Source organism: Cherax quadricarinatus, chromosome 31 (assembly GCF_038502225.1).
Source record: "Cherax quadricarinatus isolate ZL_2023a chromosome 31, ASM3850222v1, whole genome shotgun sequence".
NCBI classification, from domain to species: domain Eukaryota; kingdom Metazoa; phylum Arthropoda; class Malacostraca; order Decapoda; family Parastacidae; genus Cherax; species Cherax quadricarinatus.
The window spans coordinates 9,239,017-9,259,320 of NC_091322.1; the positions used below are offsets into that span (position 1 = coordinate 9,239,017).

A 20,304-nucleotide genomic window follows, 5' to 3' on the forward strand; every position below is an offset into this window, starting at 1 on the left:
TATGGTCTATAACGTTGCCTTGTTTGTTCTAAACTGTGTGTTGATCCCACGGTCCTGTTGTTTGCCTGATGGTTTCGGAGATCACTGCTCCAATGACCCGTTCTCAGACTAGGACTCCTGCTTGATATCCCGTTCACTTTTAGGGTGCTGGCGTTCAATGCATGTGGTCCGACGTAGGTACCTTAGCCAGGCTGATCAGGAAGAGGTTTGATAGAAATTGTGAAGTTCTCCTTTGAAAACAGCTAGGAATCTGTTGGTAATTTCCCTTATAAACGAAGACAGTGAGTGTTTTAAAGTCTTGGACCCTTTACACTTGCTGAGTTATTTCTTAGTGTACTTTTCGCACCTTTCATCGAGGGAATTTTGCATAGTCCGCTAAGCTTCACGCATTCGAAGGGAATAATTTCAGTGTGCATATTTGGAACCATTCCTTCCAGAATTTAAAAAAAAAACTATGATGAAACTATCTCACATTACAGGATTACAGTGTAAGGGATTTTAGCTATCTCTGACAACCTAGATGTTTGAATTTATAAGAGAGGCGAAGGTTTCCCCGTACATACTCCAGATATGCAATTGTGCCTGCCTTAAAAGAAGCTGTTAGTGTACAGCAATATTTCAGCGAAGAGAGAGCAGGTCCTTTCAAGTGAAGAGTTACTGGTTTGTCATCTCTTTTGAAAGGTTTAGTTGTACACATTATCGTTTCCTTGTGGTTGTAATAATGACGTTAATGTGATCCTTCAACGGAAGATCTTCAAAAGTCATTATTTCTAAGTGGTTTGAGTTTTTTTTAAACTCCGTTCCAGATTTCATTTCCTTCTGAAGACATTCACCAAATACCACAGGGAAAGTGGTTACTAGAATTCAGTCAAGACAAGTGCAAAGTATTAAATAGGAGTGAAAGAGAACACCTTAAAGCTAATACTCTAGAAGGAGAGGCACTGCAGGTACATCACACTCGGTACATCACACTCAGTACATCACACTCAGTACATCACACTCAGTACATCACACTCAGTACATCACACTCAGTACATCACACTCAGTACATCACACTCAGTACATCACACATCACACTCAGTACATCACACTCAGTACATCACACTCAGTACATCACACTCAGTACATCACACACAGTACATCACACTCAGTACATCACACTCAGTACATCACACTCAGTACATCACACTCAGTACATCACACTCAGTACATCACACTCAGTACATCACACTCAGTACATCACACTCAGTACATCACACTCAGTACATCACACATCACACTCAGTACATCACACTCAGTACATCACACATCACACTCGGTACATCACACTCGGTACATCACACTCGGTACATCACACTCGGTACATCACACTCAGTACATCACACTCAGTACATCACACTCAGTACTTCACACTCAGTACTTCACACTCAGTACATCACACTCAGTACATCACACTCAGTACATCACACATCACACTCAGTACATCACACTCGGTACATCACACTCGGTACATCACACTCGGTACATCACACTCGGTACATCACACTCGGTACATCACACTCAGTACATCACACTCAGTACATCACACTCAGTACATCACACTCAGTACATCACACTCAGTACATCACACTCAGTACATCACACATCACACTCAGTACATCACACTCAGTACATCACACTCAGTACATCACACTCGGTACATCACACTCGGTACATCACACTCGGTACATCACACTCGGTACATCACACTCGGTACATCACACTCGGTACATCACACTCAGTACATCACACTCAGTACTTCACACTCAGTACGTCACACTCAGTACTTCACACTCAATACATCACACTCAATACATCACACTCAGTACATCACACTCAGTACATCACACTCAGTACATCACACTCAGTACATCACACTCAGTACATCACATTCAATACATCACACTCAGTACGTCACACTCAGTACGTCACACTCAGTACGTCACACTCAGTACGTCACACTCAGTACGTCACACTCAGTACGTCACATTCAGTACGTCACACTCAGTACATCACACTCAGTACGTCACATTCAGTACGTCACACTCAGTACGTCACACTCAGTACGTCACACTCAGTACGTCACACTCAGTACGTCACACTCAGTACGTCACACTCAGTACGTCACACTCAGTACGTCACATTCAGTACGTCACACTCAGTACATCACACTCAATACATCACACTCAGTACATCACACTCAGTACATCACACTCAGTACATCACACTCAGTACATCACACTCAGTACATCACACTCAGTACATCACACTCAGTACATCACACACAGTACATCACACTCAGTACATCACACTCAGTACATCACACTCAGTACATCACACTCAGTACATCACACTCAGTACATCACACTCAGTACATCACACTCAGTACATCACACTCAGTACATCACACTCAGTACATCACACTCAGTACATCACACTCAGTACATCACACTCAGTACATCACACTCAGTACATCACACTCAGTACATCACACTCAGTACATCACACTCAGTACATCACACTCAGTACATCACACTCAGTACATCACACTCAGTACATCACACTCAGTACATCACACTCAGTACATCAGTACATCACACTCAGTACATCACACACAGTACATCACACTCAGTACATCACACATCACACTCAGTACATCACACACAGTACATCACACTCAGTACATCACACACAGTACATCACACTCAGTACATCACACTCAGTACATCACACTCAGTACATCACACTCAGTACATCACACTCAGTACATCACACACAGTACATCACACTCAGTACATCACACTCAGTACATCACACTCAGTACATCACACTCAGTACATCACACTCAGTACATCACACTCAGTACATCACACACAGTACATCACACTCAGTACATCACACATCACACTCAGTACATCACACACAGTACATCACACTCAGTACATCACACACAGTACATCACACTCAGTACATCACACATCACACTCAGTACATCACACACAGTACATCACACTCAGTACATCACACACAGTACATCACACTCAGTACATCACACATCACACTCAGTACATCACACTCAGTACATCACACTCAGTACATCACACTCAGTACATCACACACAGTACATCACACTCAGTACATCACACTCAGTACATCACACTCAGTACATCACACTCAGTACATCACACTCAGTACATCACACTCAGTACATCACACTCAGTACATCACACTCAGTACATCACACTCAGTACATCACACATCACACTCAGTACATCACACTCAGTACATCACACATCACACTCGGTACATCACACTCGGTACATCACACTCGGTACATCACACTCGGTACATCACACTCAGTACATCACACTCAGTACATCACACTCAGTACTTCACACTCAGTACTTCACACTCAGTACATCACACTCAGTACATCACACTCAGTACATCACACATCACACTCAGTACATCACACTCGGTACATCACACTCGGTACATCACACTCGGTACATCACACTCGGTACATCACACTCGGTACATCACACTCAGTACATCACACTCAGTACATCACACTCAGTACATCACACTCAGTACATCACACTCAGTACATCACACTCAGTACATCACACATCACACTCAGTACATCACACTCAGTACATCACACTCGGTACATCACACTCGGTACATCACACTCGGTACATCACACTCGGTACATCACACTCGGTACATCACACTCGGTACATCACACTCGGTACATCACACTCGGTACATCACACTCAGTACATCACACTCAGTACTTCACACTCAGTACGTCACACTCAGTACTTCACACTCAATACATCACACTCAATACATCACACTCAGTACATCACACTCAGTACATCACACTCAGTACATCACACTCAGTACATCACACTCAGTACATCACATTCAATACATCACACTCAGTACGTCACACTCAGTACGTCACACTCAGTACGTCACACTCAGTACGTCACACTCAGTACGTCACACTCAGTACGTCACATTCAGTACGTCACACTCAGTACATCACACTCAGTACGTCACATTCAGTACGTCACACTCAGTACGTCACACTCAGTACGTCACACTCAGTACGTCACACTCAGTACGTCACACTCAGTACGTCACACTCAGTACGTCACACTCAGTACGTCACATTCAGTACGTCACACTCAGTACATCACACTCAATACATCACACTCAGTACATCACACTCAGTACATCACACTCAGTACATCACACTCAGTACATCACACTCAGTACATCACACTCAGTACATCACACTCAGTACATCACACACAGTACATCACACTCAGTACATCACACTCAGTACATCACACTCAGTACATCACACTCAGTACATCACACACAGTACATCACACTCAGTACATCACACTCAGTACATCACACTCAGTACATCACACTCAGTACATCACACTCAGTACATCACACTCAGTACATCACACTCAGTACATCACACACAGTACATCACACTCAGTACATCACACTCAGTACATCACACTCAGTACATCACACTCAGTACATCACACTCAGTACATCACACTCAGTACATCACACTCAGTACATCACACTCAGTACATCACACTCAGTACATCACACACAGTACATCACACTCAGTACATCACACATCACACTCAGTACATCACACACAGTACATCACACTCAGTACATCACACTCAGTACATCACACTCAGTACATCACACTCAGTACATCACACTCAGTACATCACACTCAGTACATCACACTCAGTACATCACACTCAGTACATCACACACAGTACATCACACTCAGTACATCACACTCAGTACATCACACTCAGTACATCACACTCAGTACATCACACTCAGTACATCACACTCAGTACATCACACACAGTACATCACACTCAGTACATCACACATCACACTCAGTACATCACACACAGTACATCACACTCAGTACATCACACACAGTACATCACACTCAGTACATCACACTCAGTACATCACACTCAGTACATCACACACAGTACATCACACACAGTACATCACACTCAGTACATCACACACAGTACATCACACTCAGTACATCACACATCACACTCAGTACATCACACACAGTACATCACACTCAGTACATCACACTCAGTACATCACACTCAGTACATCACACTCAGTACATCACACACAGTACATCACACTCAGTACATCGCACATCACACTCAGTACATCACACTCAGTACATCACACTCAGTACATCACACACAGTGCATCACACTCAGTACATCACACAGTACATCACACTCAGTACATCACACTCAGTACATCACACTCAGTACATCACACTCAGTACATCACACTCAATACACATCAACCGTTCAACTTCAGTGGCACACAAAAATAAATCACCTAATCTCAGAACTGTTTAAAATAGAAGAGAGGCTAGGGATTCGCTGTGGAGATACAAAGGAGCAGAATAGCAGAGTTCTCTGTGGAGTATGTTTGGGCATCCTTGAGCACCGTGTTAGTGTGTCCTTCACGGTGTGAACACAATAAAGGAAGTATCTATCACAAGTAGCGTGGGAGACTCAGCTTCTTGCTGTCACGTGACCTACACTTCACCAGATTTCACTCATATTTTACCACTTACAAACTATGATTTGATTCTAAAAGACAAAAATTTATTTAAATATAAATTGATAGCGAGATGTTTCGTCGTGGACCAAACTTACATTAAGCCCATTTATTCCAAAGTTTTGTCTTAGACAAATGCATTTCACTTTTGTTATAGCACTGAGAGATGGATAACATTCTTCCTGTAGACACCAGGGGTCGTGAACACAAGTGACAACTCATCTGCAAGGCGTAGAAACATTCTTCCTGTAGACACCAGGGGTCGTGAACAAGTGACAACTCATCCGCAAGGCGTAGAAACATTCTTCCTGTAGACACCAGGGGTCGTGAACACAAGTGACAACTCATCCGCAAGACGTAGAAACATTCTTCCTGTAGACACCAGGGGTCGTGAACACAAGTGACAACTCATCCGCAAGACGTAGAAACATTCTTCCTGTAGACACCAGGGGTCGTGAACAAGTGACAACTCATCCGCAAGACGTAGAAACATTCTTCCTGTAGACACCAGGGGTCGTGAACACAAGTGACAACTCATCGGCAAGGCGTAGAAACATTCTTCTTGTAGACACCAGGGGTCGTGAACACAAGTGACAACTCATCGGCAAGGCGTAGAAACATTCTTCTTGTAGACACCAGGGGTCGTGAACACAAGTGACAACTCATCGGCAAGGCGTAGAAACATTCTTCCTGTAGACACCAGGGGTCGTGAACACAAGTGACAACTCATCCGCAAGGCGTAGAAACATTCTTCCTGTAGACACCAGGGGTCGTGAACACAAGTGACAACTCATCCGCAAGACGTAGAAACATTCTTCCTGTAGACACCAGGGGTCGTGAACACAAGTGACAACTCATCCGCAAGACGTAGAAACATTCTTCCTGTAGACACCAGGGGTCGTGAACACAAGTGACAACTCATCCGCAAGACGTAGAAACATTCTTCCTGTAGACACCAGGGGTCGTGAACACAAGTGACAACTCATCCGCAAGACGTAGAAACATTCTTCCTGTAGACACCAGGGGTCGTGAACACAAGTGACAACTCATCCGCAAGGCGTAGAAACATTCTTCCTGTAGACACCAGGGGTCGTGAACACAAGTGACAACTCATCCGCAAGGCGTAGAAACATTCTTCCTGTAGACACCAGGGGTCGTGAACACAAGTGACAACTCATCCGCAAGACGTAGAAACATTCTTCCTGTAGACACCAGGGGTCGTGAACACAAGTGACAACTCATCCGCAAGACGTAGAAACATTCTTCCTGTAGACACCAGGGGTCGTGAACACAAGTGACAACTCATCGGCAAGGCGTAGAGGTTAAATACTACTAGAACGAGAGCAAGCCATCTACAGATCAAAAATAAGAAAAAAGTAACATTACAATAGACCTACCTGCCCATGCTAGGAAGGTCTTCACACTCCACCATTCTCACTCATTTATCTGCCCAACTCTTTTTTTTTTAAATACCCAAATTATTAGCTTCAATAGCAATTTAATTGCACTCGTTTACAACTCAATTGCCAAAGCGGTGCTTTCCTACATCCTTACTAACTTGAATATAACCATTTATTTTACTATTTCCAACAGTTTTATTTAAATACCCTTCGTTTAAAACTGCCTTCAATTTATGTACATGAATCATATCATCCTACATTCTACACCTTTCAAGATCAGAGATGTTAATCTACACTTGTGGGAAACATTCCTAACACAGAGGATACACTTCATCTTTCCTCATATGTTCTCAAACGTATTTATGTCCTAATTAATGCTCATTCTGTGTGCCTAATAAGCCAAACCGGCGAGTTAGGCTTAAGTGGCAACGATGTTATCTGCACACTGATTTTTTCCCATAAATCTGCTAAAATCCATCTGAGCGTAACGAAAAAAAATATATTATTTTAAAGCAATATTAAATGAATTTTAACTGACCTGTGATATATATAGCAGGATTTGGCAAAAGAAAACTACGTTATGTTAAGTTAGATTAGGTGAGTTAGGTTTAATCGATTTTTTTTATATCATTGTGAATAAAAAATCTGTTAATCTGTAATTACAAAAAGATAGTAGGCACCACACACACACAGAGTATATATATATATATATATATATATATATATATATATATATATATATATATATATATATATATATATATATATATATATATATATATATATATATAATGCCGTGCCGAATAGGTAAAATTGGTCAGTTAGCAAGAACTCATTTAAAATTAAGTCCTTTCCAAAATTTCCTCTTATACGTTTAAAGATACATTTTTTTCATTTATGTTAATGTAGAACTTAATAATTTTATACCAAAAGAACCTTAGAAAACTTGCCTAACCTTAATAAAACAAGCGCAATTTAATTTAGCTTAATCCAGCTAATATATTTTAGATAAGTTTACAATAATTTAATAATAAACAAACACAAAGAAATTTGCTTTTTCGTTAGGTTCAGAATAAATTTTTGCGAAATTATTGCATACACAAATTTTCGCTTGCCTTATTCGGCAAGAAGAGGGTTGCTATTTAAGCCAAAATCTCAAGTTTTACCTATTTGGCACGACATACATATACATAATTTGGTGATATAAATGCAAGAGTCAATTAGCCTCATTATGACCACTTTAGCACTGTTACCTTCCCTTCAAATTTTTACTAACCGGAACTCAAGTTATTTTTTACATCCTGTATCATTAAGTTCGCAGGTGCCGAGGTTACTTTCCTTTCCCAGGTTTAGAACTTTACACTTAACCACATTGAAATGCATTTGCCACTTTTCCCACCACAATAATTTACCAAAATCATCCTGCAACTCATTGGTGTCCTATAAATTTATTTTTAGTCCAAAATTTGTCTTCAGCGAACTTATTTGCTCGTCTGACTCATTCACGTAGATTGTGAACATGGTGCCCAAAACCTGTCTCCGGGGGAAGCCAACTGTGACTGTAGTCACACACTCCTTTGCCCGAAATGTTCAGGCATGTTAGTGGCTTTCTTTAAACTTAACAATATTTTATAACATGTAAATTACACATTGTATATTATGCAAAGAAATAAAAATTCAATTTAATTTGTGTCTTTATCCGTGAGAGATTATCTCCTCTAATGTGGTATGTTGTCAGTCTGGCTCTCAGTCTCCTGTGTGGAACTCTAGCAACAACATTACCTAGAGTACATATCAACAATGCTACTCTTTCTTATGGTTTAACACCACTAAAACCTTAGTGAAAAATTAGTATTTTGGACAAGAGCGAACTCCTTATCAATTCACATTTATACTCTGATAAAATCATATTTAACAGTATCGTCTGTTAATGGTTCCAGTAATTTTTCCAGCACTGAGATCAAGCTAGGGACCTCTCTTTAGTTTTCATAATAAGTATCATAGCAGTTTTACACGTGTGGACGATACCAGTTTGTAGTGATGTACTGAAGAGACTAATGTTTTACTAAGTTCCTCATTACACTGGTGGCCCTGGGTGGTTTAGTGGTCCACCTGGGACATGTACTTCACACACACCAAGTACACAACAATAAACATACACATACCACTGAGGGGGAGGCAGGTTGTCCCTCATGTCACATGTTAAGTGTGCTCTTCCGCCTAGCTCCTCTGTTCCCCTCACCCCCCCCCCTACCTACCTTCCAGCCTCCTCCTCCTTCCTTCCGTCCTTCCTCCCTGCGACAGACTGGACTCCACTCCAGAGCACGGTTGTCTAACCTTTATTAGATTGTCCAGTCACCAAATTAATGACAACCCATCTACCCCGTCTCATAGATTTTTTTATAGAAAAAAAGGATTGAATTAATATGTAAAATATACTGACTTCACATTATATTGCATATATAAAAAAGTAAACTAGTAAAAATAATATACGTATATATATAAGATGGGGTCCACCTCTGGTGTAAATTGTGGGACCCACAGTCTCGGAGAAGTGGATAAAAAGTCTTCAAGGAAGAATATTTGGATTTCTTCCTGAAGCCATTTGAATATTCCACTTCCCCTACCACCCCATCTTTTCATTCTTTTTTTACCATATACACAAAGAAGAACGATAGAAAATGAAGAGAAGTCTGAGGTAATCAGTCCCTCAGCCTGGAATCGATGTGTTCAGTCCATCAATCTTCAAAACTGATAAGACTGCTTTTACATTATACTCATGAGCAACTTGAAATAGCGAGCTCCAGCTTCCTGAGAGACCAGAAGCTTACTTGGCTTGAACAAAAAATGGTGTAAGATTAGAAGTTTGAGGTAATCAGTCCCTAAGCCTTGATATGACTGATCAAGACTGATGGACTAAACACAAGTACTTTGGTTAAGACTATGATCGTACTTTGATGATCAAGACCGACGGATTGAACACATGTGTTCTTCTCTACTGGACTAATGAAGTCACTGTGATGAAACGTTCCCACAATACAAACACACAAGTGTCACACGTCTCATTAATCACGAGTTTGATTTATTATTTATTGTCCTTCAGCCATAAAATATTCCAAAATTTATTCACATGTAATTTTTATGTTGACTTAAAATATTCGTGTACAAAATACTGCTGTAAATTCCTGTCACCCCTTGATGATGCTCCAGTCACCCCTGCTGATGCTCCAGTCACCCCTGCTGATGCTCCAGTCACCCCTGCTGATGCTCCAGTCACCCCTGCTGATGCTCCAGTCACCCCTGCTGATGCTCCAGTCACCCCTGCTGATGCTCCAGTCACCCCTGATGATGCTCCAGTCACCCCTGCTGATGCTCCAGTCACCCCTGCTGATGCTCCAGTCACCCCTGCTGATGCTCCAGTCACCCCTGCTGATGCTCCAGTCACCCCTGCTGTTGCTCCAGTCACCCCTTGATGATGCTCCAGTCACCCCGGCTGTTGCTCCAGTCACCCCTGCTGATGCTCCAGTCACCCCTGCTGATGCTCCAGTCACCCCTGCTGATGCTCCAGTCACCCCTGCTGATGCTCCAGTCACCCCTGCTGATGCTCCAGTCACCCCTGTTGATGCTCCAGTCACCCCTGCTGATGCTCCAGTCACCCCTGCTGATGCTCCAGTCACCCCTTGATGATGCTCCAGTCACCCCTGCTGATGCTCCAGTCACCCCTGCTGATGCTCCAGTCACCCCTGCTGATGCTCCAGTCACCCCTGCTGATGCTCCAGTCACCCCTGCTGATGCTCCAGTCACCCCTGCTGATGCTCCAGTCACCCCTTGATGATGCTCCAGTCACCCCTTGATGATGCTCCAGTCACCCCTGCTGATGCTCCAGTCACCCCTGCTGATGCTCCAGTCACCCCTGCTGATGCTCCAGTCACCCCTGCTGATGCTCCAGTCACCCCTGCTGATGCTCCAGTCACCCCTGCTGATGCTCCAGTCACCCTTTGATGATGCTCCAGTCACCCCTGCTGATGCTCCAGTCACCCCTGCTGATGCTCCAGTCACCCCTGCTGATGCTCCAGTCACCCCTGCTGATGCTCCAGTCACCCCTGCTGATGCTCCAGTCAACCCCGCTAAGCCTCCAATCACCCCTGCTAAGGTTCCAGTTACCCCTGCTGAGGCTCCAATCATCCCTGCTGAGGTTCCAATCATCCCAGCTGAGGTTTCAATCATCCCTGGTGAGGCTCCAGTCATCCTTGCTGAGGCTCCAGTAACCCTGCTGAACCTCCAGTCAACCGTGCTGGGCCTCCAGTCACCCCTGCCGAGGCTCCAATTATCCCTGCTGAGGCTCCAATCATCCCTGGTGAGGCTCCAATCATCCTTGCTGAGGCTCCAGTAACCCTGCTGAGCCTCCATTCAACCCTGCTGAGCCTCCAGTCACCCCTGCTGAGGCTCCACTCATCCCTCCTGAGGCTCCACTCATCTCTGCTGAGGCTCCACTCATCTCTGCTGAGGCTCCAGTCATCTCTGCTGAGGCTCCAGTCATCTCTGCTGAGGCTCCAGTAACCCTGCTGAGGCTCCAGTCATCCCTGCTGAGGCTCCAATCATCTCTGCTGAGGCTCCAGTCATCTCTGCTGAGGCTCCAGTCATCCCTGCTGAGGCTCCAGTCATCTCTGCTGAGGCTCCAGTCATCTCTGCTGAGGCTGCAGTCATCTCTGCTGAGGCTCCAGTCATCTCTGCTGAGGCTCCAGTAACCCTGCTGAGGCTCCAGTCATCTCTGCTGAGGCTCCAGTAACCCTGCTGAGGCTCCAGTCATCTCTGCTGAGGCTCCACTCATCCCTGCTGAGGCTCCAGTCATCTCTGCTGAGGCTCCAGTCATCTCTGCTGAGGCTCCAGTCATCCCTGCTGAGGCTCCAGTAACCCTGCTGAGGCTCCAGTCATCACTGCTGAGGCTCCAGTAACCCTGCTGAGGCTCCAGTAACCCTGCTGAGCCTCCATTCAACCCTGCTGAGGCTCTAGTCACTCTGCCGAGGCTCCAGTCAGATGTCATACAGATCAGGGAAGGCACATACCTCTATTTTGGCTTTGATATCAGTTTCAATTTTTTTTTCTTTTCTGTTCCCGGGGCCCGACCCTGGGCCAGCCTTGCCTGGTCAACCAGGTTGTTGCTGCTGATGACCCGCTGGCCCACATATCCATTACAACCTGGACACGCTTGTCCGATTTCCTCTTGAAGACTTCTACACTTGTGTCAGCAGTATTTCTGGTATCTTTTGATAAGATGTGGAATAGTCTGGGGCCACGGATGTTGACGCAGTGTTCTCTCATTGTGCCCACGGCGTCCCTGTTTTTCACTGGGTTTTACACTTCCTCCGGCTTCACCTCACTTCAGTATATAGTTATAGCAGTGTAAAGACTAGGGACTATGCCCTAGAATACTGTCCAGGTATATATTATCATGCAGCTCTATCGTCTTCGTTCCACTTAGGATTCTGAGCCGTTCCCAGTAATTTAAATGATTTATTGGCACTATGCGGGACGCAAACGATCTTTGTTTATGTTGCAGCTCTGATATCTGCCCTCTCTTAAACTGGCCTCTATTATATTTTGTCAATTAAAACAAGTTTTTCACTTTATATCAGTGTTCTCTAAATGTCACAACACACCAATCAAGTTATTTACATGTATTGTTTGTAGTGTGTATTTGTTGTAAATAAATGGTTATACATTTATAACAGTTTGTAAACACTTATCCATCACATATCCAACACACACACACACACACACACACACACACACACACACACACACAGGAGCTATGACTCGACCCCTGCAACCACAACTAGGTGAGTACACACACACAATGCATGGATTTGCGTGGATCAAGCTCAATTATTTTTTGAGACAGTTATTTTATTACTGAATTAACATTTATAATTGAAGAGCTTTGTTTAATAACTTAATCAACATTACACACAGATTGAAAACGTCAGTGATGATAACAACACCAATAATAACTAGTGGTATACTGAATAATAATAATAATAATAATAATAATAATAATAATAATAATAATAATAATAATAATGCAAACCAGGAAAGGGATGCGAGTTGGTGCTGGTGTGTGTGTACTCACCTATTTGTGGTTGCAGGGGTCGAGTCACAGCTCCTGGCCCCGCCTCTTCGCTGATTGCTACTAGGTCCTCTCTCTCCCTGCTCCATGAGCTTTATCATACCTCGCCTTAAAACTATGTATGGTTCCCGCCTCCACTACGTCACTTTCTAGGCTATTCCACGGCCTGACTACTCTATGACTGAAGAAATACTTCCTAACATCCCTTTGATTCATCTGAGTCTTCAACTTCCAATTGTGACCTCTTGTGTCTGTGTCCCTTCTCTGGAACGTCCCGTCTTTGTCCACCTTGTCTATTCCGCGCAGTGTTTTATATGTCGTTATCATGTCTCCCCTGACCCTCCTGGCCTCCAGTGTCGTCAGGCCGATTTCCCTCAACCTTTCTTCGTAGGACAATCCCCGTAGCTCTGGGACTAGTCTTGTTGCAAACCTTTGCACTTTCTCTAATTTCTTGACGTGCTTGACTAGGTGTGGATTCCAAACTGGTGCTGCATACTCCAGTATGGGCCTGACGTAAATGGTATACAGAGTCTTAAACGAATCCTTACTGAGGTATCGGAACGCTATCCGTAGGTTTGCCAGGCGCCCGTATGCTGCAGCAGTTATCTGATTGATGTGCACCTCAGGAGATATGCTCGGTGTTATACTCACCCCCAGATCTTTTTCCTTGAGTGAGGTTTGCAGTCTTTGGCCATCTAAACTATATTGTGTCTGCGGTTTTCTTTGTCCTTCCCCAATCTTCATGACTTTGCATTTGGCAGGGTTAAACTCAAGGAGCCAGTTGCTGGATCAGGCTTGTAGCCTGTCCAGGTCTCTTTGTAGTCCTGCCTGATCCTCATCCGATTTGATTCTTCTCATAAACTTCACATCATCTGCAAACAAGGACACTTCTGAGTCTATCCCTTCCGTTATGTCGTTCACATATACCAAGAACCCCGCTTGTCACATGCGCCCACTCTGACACCTCGTCACGTACCATGACTCGTTGTTGCCTCCCTGTCAGGTATTCTCTGATATGTGTGTGTGTGTGTGTGTGTGTGTGTGTGTGTGTGTGTGTGTGTGTGTGTGTGTGTGTGTGTGTGTGTGTGTGTGTGCACCTAATTGTGGTTGCAGGGGTCGTGTCAGCTCCTGGCCCCGCCTCGTCATTGGTCGCCACTAGGTCACTCTCTCCCTGCTCCATGAGCTTTATCATACCTCTTCTTATAGCTATGTATGGATCCTGTGTATGTGCGCGCGCGCTGGTTATAAGACAATGTTTGGTTTCTTATCTAAGAGTAAACAGGTGAAAAAAATCAATGTTCATTATGCAGATTATCGTCAATGTTCATTATGCGAAGTATCAATATTCATCATGTGAAGTATCATCAATGTTCATCATGTGGAGTATCATCAATGTTCATCATGTGGAGTATCATCAATGTTCATCATGTAGAGTATCATCAATGTTCATCATGTAGAGTATCATCAATGTTCATCATGTAGAGTATCATCAATGTTCATCATGTAGAGTATCATCAATGTTCATCATGCAGAGTATCATCAATTTTCATCATGTGTAGTATCATCAATGTTCATCATGTGTAGTATCATCAATGTTCATCATGTGGAGTATCATCAATGTTCATCATGTGGAGTATCATCAATGTTCATCATGTGTAGTATCATCAATGTTCATCATGTGGAGTATCATCAATGTTCATCATGTGGAGTATCATCAATGTTCATCATGTGGAGTATGATCAATGTTCATCATGTGGAGTATCATCAATGTTCATCATGTGGAGTATCATCAATGTTCATCATGTGTAGTATCATCAATGTTCATCATGTGGAGTATGATCAATGTTCATCATGTGTAGTATCATCAATGTTCATCATGTGTAGTATCATCAATGTTCATCATGTGTAGTATCATCAATGTTCATCATGTGGAGTATCATCAATGTTCATCATGTGGAGTATCATCAATGTTCGCCATGTGTAGTATCATAAATATTCACCATTTGGAGTATCATCAATGTTCATCATGTGTAGTATCATCAATGTTCATCATGTGGAGTATCATCAATGTTCATCATGTGGAGTATCATCAATGTTCGCCATGTGTAGTATCATAAATATTCACCATTTGGAGTATCATCAATGTTCATCATGTGGAGTATCATCAATGTTCATCATGTGGAGTATCATCAATGTTCATCATGTGGAGTATCATCAATGTTCATCATGTGGAGTATCATCAATGTTCATCATGTGGAGTATCATCAATGTTCACCATGTGGAGTATCATCAATGTTCATCATGTGAAGTATCATCAATGTTCATCATGTGGAGTATCATCAATGTTCATCATGTGGAGTATCATCAATGTTCATCATGTGGAGTATCATCAATGTTCATCATGTGGAGTATCATCAATGTTCATCATGTGGAGTATCATCAATGTTCACCATGTGGAGTATCATCAATGTTCACCATGTGGAGTATCATCAATGTTCACCATGTGGAGTATCATCAATGTTCACCATGTGGAGTATCATCAATGTTCATCATGTGTAGTATCATCAATGTTCATCATGTGTAGTATCATCAATGTTCATCATGTGGAGTATCATCAATGTTCACCATGTGGAGTATCATCAATGTTCATCATGTGGAGTATCATCAATGTTCACCATGTGGAGTATCATCAATGTTCATCATGTGGAGTATCATCAATATTCATCATGGAGTATCATCAATGAGGAAGAATTTGATACGTCTTTGATGTAACTCTTATACTTCTCGAGAGCTTTTCTACTTCTACAGTCCAGCCCAAGACCAAGTTTGTCTGTTGCTGCTGGCGGCCCACTGGCCCACATATCCATCACAGCCTGGTTGATCAGGTAATTGGTGGAGACACTTGCCTAATTCCCTTTTGAAAATTTCTATACTTGTCCCCAGCAGTATTTCTGATATCTTTTAGTAAGATGTTGAATAGTCTGGAACCATGGATGTTGATGCAATGTTCTCTTATTGTGCCTACGGCGTCCTTGCTTTTCATACTCCAGTATACTGCTATGGCAATCTGCAGATTTGGGACCAGGCCCTTGAGAATTTTGCACATATATATTTACGACTTTGGGGTATTTCCAGTAATTTAAATGCTTTATTGTTTCTTTGTGGGCTGTCAATAATCTGTGTTCTAGCTCTGTTTTCTCCCCTGCCCTGAATGGGGCTGTCAACACTCTTTTAGAGTATTAAACTGTAAAAGAGAGTGTACAAGTGATTTGAAAAAGTATCACCATTAGCAATATTCCCCTTCTTTTGAAAGTTGTCATTATCCACTCCATTTTCCCGGCTGTCGTGACATTTTCCTTGTGTTCTTGGAAAGGTCAGCTGACAGTATTACTCCTAGGTCTTTCATGTGTTTCTTTCTTTCTGTTTGGTGATCCACTTACATTTTGTATATAATGTCCCTTTTGAGTTCTTCATTCTTTTCATACCTAAGCAGCTGGAACTTATTGTCAATGAACATCATTCTATTTACCAATGCCCACTGGAAGTGTTTACTTGTCTTCTTGTAATTTTCCATGTCTTCTACGGATGATTTCCATGCTTACGAGGTGCTATCAAAAAGATCCCGTACTCGAATTTCTACGCGCTTCCTGGGCGAGATATTGTGGTGGCACAGACCACACTACACACTACACTCCTTTCTGAAGTATTATGGTGAGTTTCAATGCGCTTGGTCATTCCACTGAGGTTAGACAGGCATTTTTTGTCAGTACGTTGTTGCGATTTTTGTGTATCAGAATGGAATCTTTCAAAGAAAGATCAACATGTGCGTGAAATTCTGTTGCAAGCTTGGTAAAAACAGCTAGTGAAAGTCACAAAATGAAGCAATGGGTCAGACACAGTGTTGTGAACGGTTTTCTCGATTCAAAGCAGGATGAATGGCAGATGAGGATGATGAACCCTCTGGTTGTTCATCAATGTCCAAAACAGATGCCAACATCCTAAAAGTGAGGAAGGCGCTTCACGAAGATCGTCGTCATAATACCCAGGACACTGCAAGTGCTGTGCGAATTTTGTTAGAGGTCGTGTAAAAGCATTTTGAATGAAAATTTGAAAAGGAAGCGAGTGGCTATGAAATTTATTCTGCTTGCTGACTTAAGAACAGAAAGATCATCGTTTTTTGGCCAAAAACCACATGGCAGTCGTTCCCCACCTCCCTACTCCTCCAGATTTAGCTCCCTGTGACTTTACTCAAAAATAAAAATGACACTCACAGAACGGCTTTTAAACGACGTGGAGAAGACTCAAGGAGAATCGGAGGCCGCGTTAGACGCCGTTAGCAATAGAGTTCGAGGAAGTCGTACAGGCGCTGGGATTAGTGTATAGCCTCCCAAGGAGGGTATTTCGAGGAAAACAGCTTTAACTAGATGATCAGGTAAACCTACTTTTTTTTGCGACAGTCCAAGAACATTTTTGATAGCACTTCGTATTCTAGCATCATCCGCAAGCAATGGTACGAAACTGTGGCAAGATGATTTTATCTATATCCGCTATGAGAATAAGAAGCAGAGGTGGCAAGAGCGTGCTCTGGGCTACCGACTTTATACTTTGCTAATGATAGATTCTGTTATGTTTGCTATGTTTTATCTGTTGGAAAGCTGAATATCCACTGTTTACTTTCCCTGTTATACTGACCGCCCTCATTCTGTGCACGCGCACACACTCTCCGTGACTGCTTTCGTCAGATGTCTTTCCATTCGTTTAGAGAGAGGCCAGTTCCTAAGATCCATTGTATGGACGCTGGGCGTAACGTTGGACGTGACGCTGAACATGATGCTGGGACATGATGCACTGCGTGACGAATAGTAATGAGGGAAGAGAGGAAGTGACGCATGGGGGTGACGCAAAGTGGCAATTTTTACTCTCCTCCCTTGAGTTTTCTTAGTAGTCAAGGTCAGGGAAGGAGGGAGGAAAGCTACAAGAAAGGAAGGCTAGGAGGAAGCGCTCTCTCTCTCTCTCTCTCTCTCTCTCTCTCTCTCCAGCGCTAATAAGATAGTACCCCAGTGGTGGAGCATCCCTGGGAAGGAGCACAACAGGGGAGAAACGTCCAGGGAAACATCTCAGGTGAGGAGCATCCCTGCGGAGGAGCATACCAGGGAAGAAGCACACCAGGGGTGGAGCACACCAAGAAAGATCACCCCAGAGGCAGAGTACACCAGGGGAGAAGCACCCCTTGGGTGGAGCACACCAGGGGAGAAGCACCACTGGGGTGGAGCACCCCAGGGCAGCAGCACCACTGGGGTGGAGCACACCAGGGAAGAAGCACCTCTAAGGTGGAGCACACCAAGGGAAAGGCACCCCTGGGATGGAGCACACCAGGATAGAAATATCCCTGGGGTGAAGCACACCAGGGAGTACCATTGGGGTGGAGCACACCACGAAAGAAGTACCCCTGGGGTGGAGCACACCACGGGAGAAGTACCCCTGGGGTGAAGCACACCACGGGAGAAGTACCCCTGGGGTGAAGCACACCAAGACAGCATGAATTCAGAGCTGGTCGATCTTGTCTCTCCCAACCACTGAACTATGATATGGTCTTGGATGCACTTGAAGACAAACAGAATGCAGATGTTGTGTACACAGATTCTGCAAAAGCCTTTGACAAGTACTATCATGGTGTAATAGCGCACAAAATGCGTGCTAAAGGGATAACTGACAAAGTAGGCAGATGGATCTTCAACTTTCTAACCAATCGAATACAAACAGTGGTAAACAGAGTTAAATTGGAAGCTGCCATAGTGAAAAGTCGTGTTCCTATCCTGTTCCACGTCCTCACATCGGACACAGAGGTATAAACCATAGCACCGTGTCATCTTTTGCAGACGATACTCGAATCTGCAAAAGACCAGGAAAACGGTGCAATATACCCCCAATGAAAAGTATGGGAACCATTAGTACACTAAGAGAAAACACAAGTTTCCGGGACCCAAAACTGTTCAACAGGCATAAGGAAAATTACCAATAGACCCCTGGCTGCCTTCAAGGAGGAGCTGGACAGATACCTAAAGTCAGTACCCGATCAGCCGGGCTGTGGTTAGCACGTTGGATTACGTGCGGCCAGCAGTAACAGCCTGGTTGATCAGGCCCTGATCCACAGGGAGGCCTGGTCAAGGACTGGGCCACGGGGATGTTGACCCCAGGAACACCCTCCAGGTAGGGGTGGAGCACACCAGGGGCGGAACTCCCCAGGGAAGGAGTACACCAGGGGTGGAACACACCATGGGAGAAGCACACCACTGGTGGAGCATACCAGGGGAGAAGCACGCCTAGAGTGAAGCACACCAGGGGTGTGCCTCCCAGTGTATATAAACTAATCAAACAAGCTTTCAGTGCTAGTCATACGAAGTATAGTGTGTGCACCACAGTCTGGCTGATCAGGAACTGACTTGAGGAACTTGTCCAGTTCCTTCTTGAAGGCAGCCAGGTGTCTACTAGTAAACCCCCTCATGTATAAAAGGAGGACATTGAAAAGTCTTGGGCCCTTCACACTTACTGAGCTTTTCCTTAGTGTACTCACAGCACCCCTGTTTTTCACGGGGTAGATTTGAGACCATTCCTAGAATTTTTTAGATGTAGATTATAATGTATCTTTCTCGTCTACTTTCCAAAGAGTGCAGATGGAGGGACTTCAAACTTTTCCCAGTAATAAGTGCTTGACTAAAATTATGGGAGCAGTAAAGGTTTTTCTGGACATTCTCCATATCTGCAACTTCGCCTGCCTTAAAAAGGAAGCTGTTAGAGTACAGCAGTACTCCGGCCTAGAGAGAACAAGTATCATCATTAGCATGGCTTCTAGCCTATTATTTTCTTTGTGGTTGTGATAGTGTCACTATTGTGATCATTGAAGGTGAGATCGGCTGATATAATCACTAGTCTCTCATATTCGTCTTACGCCCTTTTGAGTGATTCGAGATTCTGTACTCCGTTCCAGTCATTATTTCCTCAATATTTCCATAACGGTTTAACTGAAACTTGGTGTTATTGAACACGATATTGTTGTCAGTGGCCCACTGGAAGACTGTA

General features: G+C 43.6%; 1 protein-coding gene across 2 annotated transcripts in view; it reads right to left on the minus strand.

Annotated features, from left to right (window-relative positions):
* The window catches only part of LOC128699162 (girdin), a 707,427-nt gene that overhangs the window by 248,802 nt on the left and 438,321 nt on the right, over positions 1 to 20,304 (minus strand). The gene's annotated exons all lie outside the window — the stretch shown is intronic.